This window comes from Heterodontus francisci, chromosome 21 (genome assembly GCF_036365525.1).
Source record: "Heterodontus francisci isolate sHetFra1 chromosome 21, sHetFra1.hap1, whole genome shotgun sequence".
Taxonomy (NCBI): domain Eukaryota; kingdom Metazoa; phylum Chordata; class Chondrichthyes; order Heterodontiformes; family Heterodontidae; genus Heterodontus; species Heterodontus francisci.
In genome coordinates, this window is record NC_090391.1 from 87479370 (window position 1) to 87488868 (window position 9499).

The following is a 9499-nucleotide window of genomic DNA, read 5'->3' on the forward strand; positions in this document are numbered from 1 at the left end:
CTAAATATTACCCCGGGGACAGACCCCCATCTAAATACCCCCCCGGAACATACCCCCATCTAAATACACCCCCCGGGACAGACCCCCATCTAAATACATCCCCGGGGACAGACCCCCATCTAAATACTAACCCCGGGGACAGACCACCATCTAAATACCCCCCGGAACAGACCCCCATCTAAATACACCCCCCGGGACAGACCCCCATCTAAATACGTCCCCGGGGACAGACCCCCATCTAAATACATCCCCGGGGACAGACTCCCATCTGGATACCCCATGCGGGGACAGACCCCCATCTAAATACTAACCACGGGGACAGACCCCCAACTAAATACCCCGCCGGAACAGACCCACATCTAAATACACCCCCCGGGACAGACCCCCATCTAAATAAATCCCCGGGGACAGACCCCCATCTAAATACATCCCCGGGGACAGACTCCCATCTAGATACCCCATACGGGGACAGACCCCCATCTAAATACTAATCACGGGAACAGACCCCCCCATCTAAATACATGCCCGGGAACAGACCCCCATCGAAATACCCCACCCGGGGACAGACCCCCATCTAATTATACCCTTATAATACCCCTGTTACAAATACCTGACAGGAACAGACCCCCATCTAAATACTAACTCCGGGCACAGACCGCCATCTAAATACCCTCCGGGACAGACCGCCATCTAAATACCACCCCGGGACAGACCCCCATCTAAATACTAACTCCGGGGACAGACCGTCATCTAAATACCCCCCCCGGGACAGACCCCCATCTCAATACTAACCCCAGGGAAAGACCCCCATCTAAATACCACCCCCCCGGGACAGATCCCCGTCTGAACACTAACCCCAGGGACAGACCCCCATCTAAATACTAACTCCGGGGACAGACCGTCATCTAAATACCCCCCTGGGACAGACCGCCATCTAAATACCACCCCGCGACAGACCCCCATCTGAATACTAACCCCAGGGACAGACCCCCATCTAAATACACACCCCCGGGACAGACCCCCATCTAAATACTAACCCCGGGGACAGACCACCATCTAAATACCCTTTCCGGGACAGATCCCCATCTAAATACTAACCCCAGGGACATACCCCCATCTAAATAGTAACCCCCGGGACAGACCCCCATCTAAATAGTAACCCCCGGGACAGACCCCCATCTAAATACCTCAACCCCGGGACAGACCCCCATCTAAGTACTAACCCCGGGGACAGACCCCCATCTAAATACTAACCCCACCCCGGGACAGACCCCCATCTAAATACTCTTTCCGGGACAGACCCCCATCTAAATACTAACCCCGGGGACAGACCCCCATCTAAATACCCTTTCCGGGACAGACCCCCATCTAAATACTAACCCCGGGGACAGACCCCCATCTAAATACCCTTTCCGGGACAGACCCCCATCTAAATACTAACCCCGGGGACAGACCCCCATCTAAATACCACCCCCCGGGACAGACCCCCATCTAAATAGTAACCCCCGGGACAGACCCCCATCTAAACACCGCCCCCCGGGCCAGACCCCCATCTAAATGCTAACCCCGGGGACAGACCCCCATCTAAATACTAACCCCACCCCGGGACAGACCCCCATCTGAATACCACCCCCACCCCGGGACAGACCCCCATCGAAATACCATCAAAATATGCAGAGACAGAAAGAAGTGGAGCGGCAGAGATACAAAGTAAGATGTGTTCACAGAATAGAGAGGGGTGTCACGGGACAGGTGGGAGGGAAATGCAGAGATAATCTTGCAGGAAAGGAGGAGCAGAGATGGAAAGATTCAGGGATTTGGAAGTGAGTGAGAGACGAAATGGACTGAGAGAGAGACAGATAAAGATACAGAGAGTTGCAGAAAGAGAGTGACAATGGAAACTTGTGAGATTCCAGAGAGAGGCAAAGATAGAAAGGATGTTGAGAGATACAGAGATAGGGATTTAAAGATGTGAAGAAACAGAGTTAGGAACAAAGAGGAAGGTGCAGGGAACAAGTTGCAGCAAGAGATGGAGAGAGGGAAATCTACGGGATTACATTGACTGTTCTGGAGCAGCAATTCCCAAACTATTCCCTTTGGACACCATCCAGCCCCCTCCCTTGTGGTAAAAAAAAATCCACAGACCCCCGAAAACACAAAATCAAAATACTGAGGATGCTGGAAATCTGAAATAAAAACTGTGCTGGAAATACTGAGCATTTCCAGCACTTTGTTTTTCTATCAGCCCCGTAATCACACAGTCTTCTTTTCTGGATCTAGAAATTAATTTGACAATGACAAATATATTTTTATTATTACTTTCCCTCTCTGGTTAAAGCTCTTGTCGGAGAATTCCACGTGGCGAAAAGATTCTCCCTCTGCATCATCACAGCTGCAGTTTCCGAAAAGATTCTCCTTGGGAATAAGAGAAATAAAATTGATTCAAACAAAGCAAAGCATTTTTGCACAGAAATAAAACACAGCGAGAGCCCAGGACTCTCTCTCAAACTCACTAACATAAAACAATCTCTCAGTGACTTACAAACACATCCCCTGACACAGAGCCAGAGACTGGGAAGTGTAGATGTGTTTACCCTGTCATTTCCTGCTGTCTCTCTCTCTCTCTCTCTCTCTATTTCTCTGTGTGTCTCTCGACATCTGTTTCTGCCTCATTGTCAAAGCACACAAGCAATGGAGACCCCCATCCCCTCTCCTGTAGAAGGATAGAGAGAGAAATCCACATTCCCATCCCTGAAAATCTGAATTCAAATGGTCCCCCGGTGTTTCATTTCACTGTCAAATTCAGCCCACAGCCTCAAACACCAGCAATATTCGGGAATGAGAACAAGCCTTTACAAACCTTCACATTTCACCCATTTCATTGCTGATTCACAGAAGTATTTGACACTCAATGAATCAATTTTTAAAGTGCTCGTCACTGTTGCAAAGTTGGAAATGCTGTCGGCCATTGATACACAGCAAGATCCCACAAGCAGCAGTGTGCTTACAGCCGGCTACCCCTCTCTCCCCCTCTGATTCCCTCCATGTTTCCCTCACTCTCCTGCGTCTCTCTCCCTCCTGTTACTCTCATTCAGAGAGACAGATGGAGAGAGAGAGAGAAATTCACGTCACTGCCCAAAACACCAGCATTATTTGGGAATTATACCGGCTTCAAGCTCCGGACCTAATTTCAAGGCCTTCAGGAGAGCTTTACACACAATGAATTCACTTCTAAAATGCAGTCACTGTGACAATGCAAGGAATTCTGCAGGCAAGCTGTGCACAGCAAGATCCCAGCAATGGTGACACTTCAAAATTCAGTTTACCAAGAATTTGAGTGTGGATTTCTCTCTCTGTCTTTCTCCATCTTTCTCTGCCTTCCCTCCCTCATCCACACTCCGCCTGTCTCTCTCTCTCTCTCTCTCTCATTTACCTGCCACCTCCAGCTGTTTCTCTCTCTCCCTCTTTTTCTCTCCATCTGTTTCTGCCTCAGTGCTGTAATGTAAGAATTGATGCAGGGAATGTATGCACAGCAGGATCCCACAATGTGATCATAGCCAGATATCCCATCACAGTCCTCAGAAAATGCTGAACTCCATCTTTAAACTTTTCACAAGCCTTTATACAGCTTCATGTTCAGCTCTTGTAATTATTGGCCCTCAGCAGCAGTTGAGAATCAATGAACTAATTTTTAAAGTGGTCCTCACTGTTGCAATGCAGGAAACCTGTAGGCAATCTGTGCACAGCAAGATCCCAAAGGCAACAATATGCTAATATGCAGATAATCTGTTTTCAGTGACGTAAGTTTCGAGATCTCAGAGGGAGGGACATTCCTGCAGTTTGAAAATCTCAAACACCCCTCGCCCTGTCTTTCTCTCTGCTCCCTCCCCCCTGCACCCCGTCCACATCTGTTTCTTTTTCTCTCGATCTGGGATTTAATCTAGATTGAAAATCCGCTGAAATGTTTCTGTCACCGTTTAAAATAACCACACATCACATTCGATTCATCGAGAGATACAGCAATAAAACAGGCCCTTCGGCCCAACGCTGACCATCAGCCATCCATTTATGCTCATCTTACATTCATGCCATTTTTCCCCCTCACATCCCCACCTTCCCTCAATTCTCCGACCACCTACCTACACGAGGGGCAATTTTTATTATGGCCAATTTACCTATCAACCCGCAAGTCTTTGGCATGTGGCAGGAAACCAGAGCACCCGGAGGAAACCCACACGGAGAACTTGCAAACTCTGCACAGGCAGTACCCAGAACCCAACCTGGGTTGCTGGAGCTGTGAGGCTGCGGCACTAACCACTTAGCCACTGCAGGAAAGTCCCTCCCTCTGCGATCCCGAAACTTACATCACTGAAAACACATTATCTGCATATTATCATATTGCTGCCTGTGGGATCTTGCTGTGCACACATTGTGGCACCTATTGATTAATGGTTAAAATAGAGAAAGTGCGGGGGAGAGAAAAGCAGAGGAAGATGGAGAGAAAACACAGAGAAATCCACAATCTGACCCTCAGGAAGCTGAATTTTAAAGTGTCCTCATTGCTGTGCAGGAAATGCTTAAGGGCACGAGATGCACAGCAAGATCCCGCAAGCTGCAATGTGATAATAGCTAGATTTCAGTCCCCAGAAAGGGTGAAATTCCCTCTTTAAACTGGGAACAAGCTGCTGATTTTGTCTCACCATTTCAAATAACGACAAATCATATTGCCGTGTGTGGCATGGTTTTTATTTATTAAAGGTTTAATTGGAGAAGGAGAGTGTGAAACCGAGACAGAGAACAGAAAGCATGGGGGGAGATAGAGACACAGGGAAAGAATGCAGAGACAGAGAGAAAGCTCAGACCTACAGTAAAATGAATTAAAATGGGCACCGTGCATCTTATTTCACTGTTAGCTTCCTCGCATTGCCCAAAACACCAGCAAACCTCACAGACAGGGCTGGAAGGAGCAAGGGGCAAATGGGACTCCCTCCTGTGGCTGCTCCTTTAACCCCAGGCTTTCAATCTGTATAAAACACCAGGAGCCCCAATCCAACATGAAATGGTTAACCCAGGGCCCCAGACTGGAAATTAAACCTCAGGCTTATAAACAGACACAACTCACGTGGGCCCTTTGGGTGCAGCCTGTGGACAAGGCCTCAGTCCATCCCCTCTGGAGGAAGCTCCTGTCCAAGGATTCCTCGTCCCAAACTTTCCCTCTTTTCACCTTCACCGTGCAGTTTTCAGAATGAAAATTCCTCAGGCAAGAGGGAGAGAGAGAAAATTGATGAAAAGGCATTGTTAAACAAAATAGTACAGCAAGAGCCCAGCAATTGCCCTCGGTTACACAGATAATCTCTCAGCAACACCCAAATACAAACAAATCACAGTTAATAAAGCAGAGGCTAAAATGGTTCAGACAGTTCCCTCCACCAATGTGTGTCTGTGTGTCTGTCTCTTTATCTCTCTCCGAGTCTCTGTATCTCTCTCTCTCTCTTCCTATCTCAGTCACCCCTGTGACCCTCTCTCTTGCTCTCTCTCTCTTTGTCCATATCGGGCTTTTCCCCCTCAATTTTGTATCTGATCTTAGTTGAAATAAGCTATGAAATATTTCTGTCTCACCATTTAAAACAACAACAAATCATATTGCAGTGTGTGATATGTTTTTAACTATTAAAGGTTTTAATAGAGAGACAGAGGGAAAGAAAGCTGAAGAGAGACAGAGAGAGAAATCTCAACTCAGAACTTCAGTAAAATGAATTGAAATGGGCTCCGTCCATTTTATTTAACAGCAAAGCTTCAGAACATTGTCCAAAGCACACAGATTAGTCTAGAATTATTACAAGCCTTGAGAAACTATCACATTTGTGACTTAATTCCGAGCTTTTGAAGCTCAGAGTTAATTTTTTAAAGTGGTCGTCACTGTTGCAATGTTGGAAATGTTGCAGGCCATTGGTGCACAGCAAGATCCCACAAGCAGCAGTGTGATAACAGCCGGCTAACCCCTCCTCTCCCCCTCTGATTCCCTCCATGTTTCCCTCACTCTCCTGCGTCTCTCTCCCTCCTATTACTCTCATTCAGACAGACAGAGAAATCCATTCTCAGAACCTCACTGTCAATTCAAATGGATGCTGCACATTTCATTTCACCCTCAAATTCATGGCACTGGCCAAAACACCAGCATTACTCGGGAATTATAACAAGCCTTTATACAGCTACACCTTTCCGATGTTTCATTTAGTCTTGCGAGGTGGGCCCCAGAGAGGATATGAAACCTCAGGGTCATAAACAGACACAACTCACGTGGGCCCTTTGGGTGCAGCCTGTGGACAAGGCCTCAGTCAGTCCCCTTTCCCTCTTTTCACCTTCACCGTGCAGTTTTCGGAATGAAAAATTCCTCAGGGGAAAGAAGGAGAAAAAAATTGGATTAAAATACAAAGCGAAGAGATTTTTAAACAAAATAGCACAGCAAGAGCCCAGGGTTTCCTCTCTCAGTTACACAGACAATCAGCAATATTCAAATACAATCAACTCACAGTTATAAACCAGATTGAGACAGAGAGAGCACACGCACAGATACACAGTCACACAGTGAATCAGACTGGGGAATGTGTCTACTCTCTCTAGAGAGAGAGTGAAAGGTGGGCTTTGTGATTAGAACTGAGATCTTCAAACCCAGGTTATATCCTGAGTGAGCTGTTTGCAAACTCCACTCCTTGAGCCTCTGACATGTAGGGCTGTCTCTCAATCTCCTGCCTCGGGGGCGGGGGAGGGGGCCTGACCATTGATATGTTAATCCCAGCACAGCAATGCTTTCAGCCATCTCTTAGTTCATTTTAAACCTTTAATTCTTTCCCTGCAGTTTCAAAATATCAAACACTGATCCAACCCTCCCCCCTCAAACCCTCACACTAAACCCACAAAAAAGACAGAGGCGCAAGGGAAGAGCCAACTGTGCAACAGCCCCGACAATCACATTTCTCTGCAGCACCTGTGGAAGAGCTTGTCACTCTCGAATTGGCCTTTATAGCCACTCCAGGCGCTGCTCCACAAACCACTGACCACCTCCAGGCACTTACCCATTGTCTCTCGAGATAAGGAGGCCAAAGAAGAAACCCACAATGCTGGACTGGGCAGATAATGGGGATTGTTACTGAGGTTGTGTTTGGGGATTTTTACTGCCATCAGTGTGGATTTTAAAGTGTGTCTCCCCTTCCCTCACATCTAAAGTCTCTCAGTGTTGTTGTTGTGTGTTGACAGCTTTTCCAGTGTCCAGTCCCTTTCAACTTTTAATAAAATCTGTGGAACACAAATAAATGTAAAGTTTCTCCTACAAGCTGTTTTGTCCTCCCTCTTTCACTTTTTCTCTGTCACTGCCCTATCTCTCTCTCTGTCTCTCCAAGGACTGGGCAGACACTGGGGATTGTTACTGAGGTTCTGTTGATCATTTTTACAGACATCAGTGTGGATTGTAAAATCTGTGTGTGTGTCTGTGTGTCTGTGTGTCTGTGTGTGTCTGTGTGTGTGTCTCTGTCTGTCCCTTCATGTATGTGTCTGTGTGTGTCGGCATGTGTGTGTGTGAGAGAGAGAGAGAATATCAGGGTCACCTCGCTCCATCTCTATCTCTCCTTCTCTCTCTGTTTCTCCTTCTCTCTCCCTCTCTCAATCCGCCTCTCTCATAGAAACATAGAAAATATGAGCAGGAGTAGGCCATTCGGCCCTTTGGGCCTGCTCCGTCATTCAATAAAGATCATGACCGATGGTGTAATTCAGTACCCTGTTCCCACGTTCTCCCCATACCCCTTGATCCCTTTGACATTAAGAAATATATCTCTCTCCTCCATGAATATATTTAATGACTTGGCCTCCACAACCTTCTGCGGTAGAGAATTCCACAGGTTCACCACCCTCTACCCCATCCATCTCTCCCCTCTATCTCCGTCTCCACCCTCTATCTACCTCTCCCCCTCTATCTCCCTCTCCCCCTCTATCTCCCGCTCTCACTCCCTCTCCCGCTCTCTCTCCCTCTCCCCCCTCTATCTCCGTCTCCCCCCTCTATCTCCCTCTGCCCCTCTATCTTCCTCTCCCCCGCTCACACATCCCCTCAATCTCACTCTTCCCCTCTCTCACTCTTCCCCTCTCTCACTCTCCACCTCTATATGTCTCTCCCCCTCTATCTGTCTCTCCCCCTCTATCTGTCTCTCCCCCTCTATCTCACTCTCTCCCTCTATCTAACTCTCTCCCTCTATCTGTCTCTCCCCCCTCCATCTCACACACCCCCTCTATTTCCCTCTCCCACTCTCTCTCCCTCTCCCCCCTCTAACTCCCTCTCCTGCTCCCTCTCCCCCCCTATCTCCGTCTCCCCACTCTATCTCCCTCTGCCCCTCTATCTCCCTCTCCCCCTCTCACACATCCCCTCGATCTCACTCTTCCCCTCTCTCACTCTTCCCCTCTCTCACTCTTCCCCTCTCTCACTCTCCCCCTCTATCTGTCTCTCCCCCTCTATCTGTCTCTCCCCTCTATCTGTCTCTCCCCCTCTATCTCACTCACTCCCTCTATCTCACTCTCTCCATCTATCTTTCTCTCCCCCCTCTATCTCACTCTCTCCATCTATCTGTCTCTCCCCCCTCTATCTCACACACCCCCTCTATCTCACACACCCCCTCTATCTCACACACCCCCTCTATCTCACTCTTCCCCTCTATCTCACACACCCCCTCTATCTCACACACCCCCTCTATCTCACACACCCACTCTATCTCACACACTCCCTCTATCTCACACACCCTCTCTATTTCCCTCTCCCGCTCTCTCTCCCTCTCGCCCCCTCTATCTCACTCTTCCCCTCTATCTCACACATCCCCTCTATCTCACACACTCCCTCTATCTCACACACCCCCTCTATTTCCCTCTCCCGCTCTCTCTCCCTCTCGCCCCCTCTATCTCCCTCTCCTGCTCTCACACATCCCCTCGATCTCACTCTTCCCCTCTCTCACTCTTCCCCTCTCTCACTCTCCCCCTCTATCTGTCTCTCCCCCTCTATCTGTCTCTCCCCCTCTATCTCACTGTCTCCCTCTATCTCACTCTCTCCCTCTATCTGTCTCTCCCCCCACTATCTCACACACCCCCTCTATCTCACACACCCCCTCTATCTCACACACCCCCTCTATCTCACACACCCCCTCTATCTCACTCTTCCCCTCTATCTCACACACCCCCTCTATCTCAAACACCCCCTCTATCTCAAACACCCCCTCTATCTCACTCTTGCCCTCTATCTCACACACCCCCTCTATCTCAGACACCCCCTCCATCTCACACACCCCCTCTATCTCACACACCCCCTCTATCTCACTCTTCCCTCTATCTCACACACACACCCTATATCTCACTCTTCCCCTCTATCTCACACACCCCCTCTATCTCACACACCCCCTCTATCTCACACACCCCCTCTATCTCACACACCCCCTCTATCTCACACACCCCCTCTATCTCACTC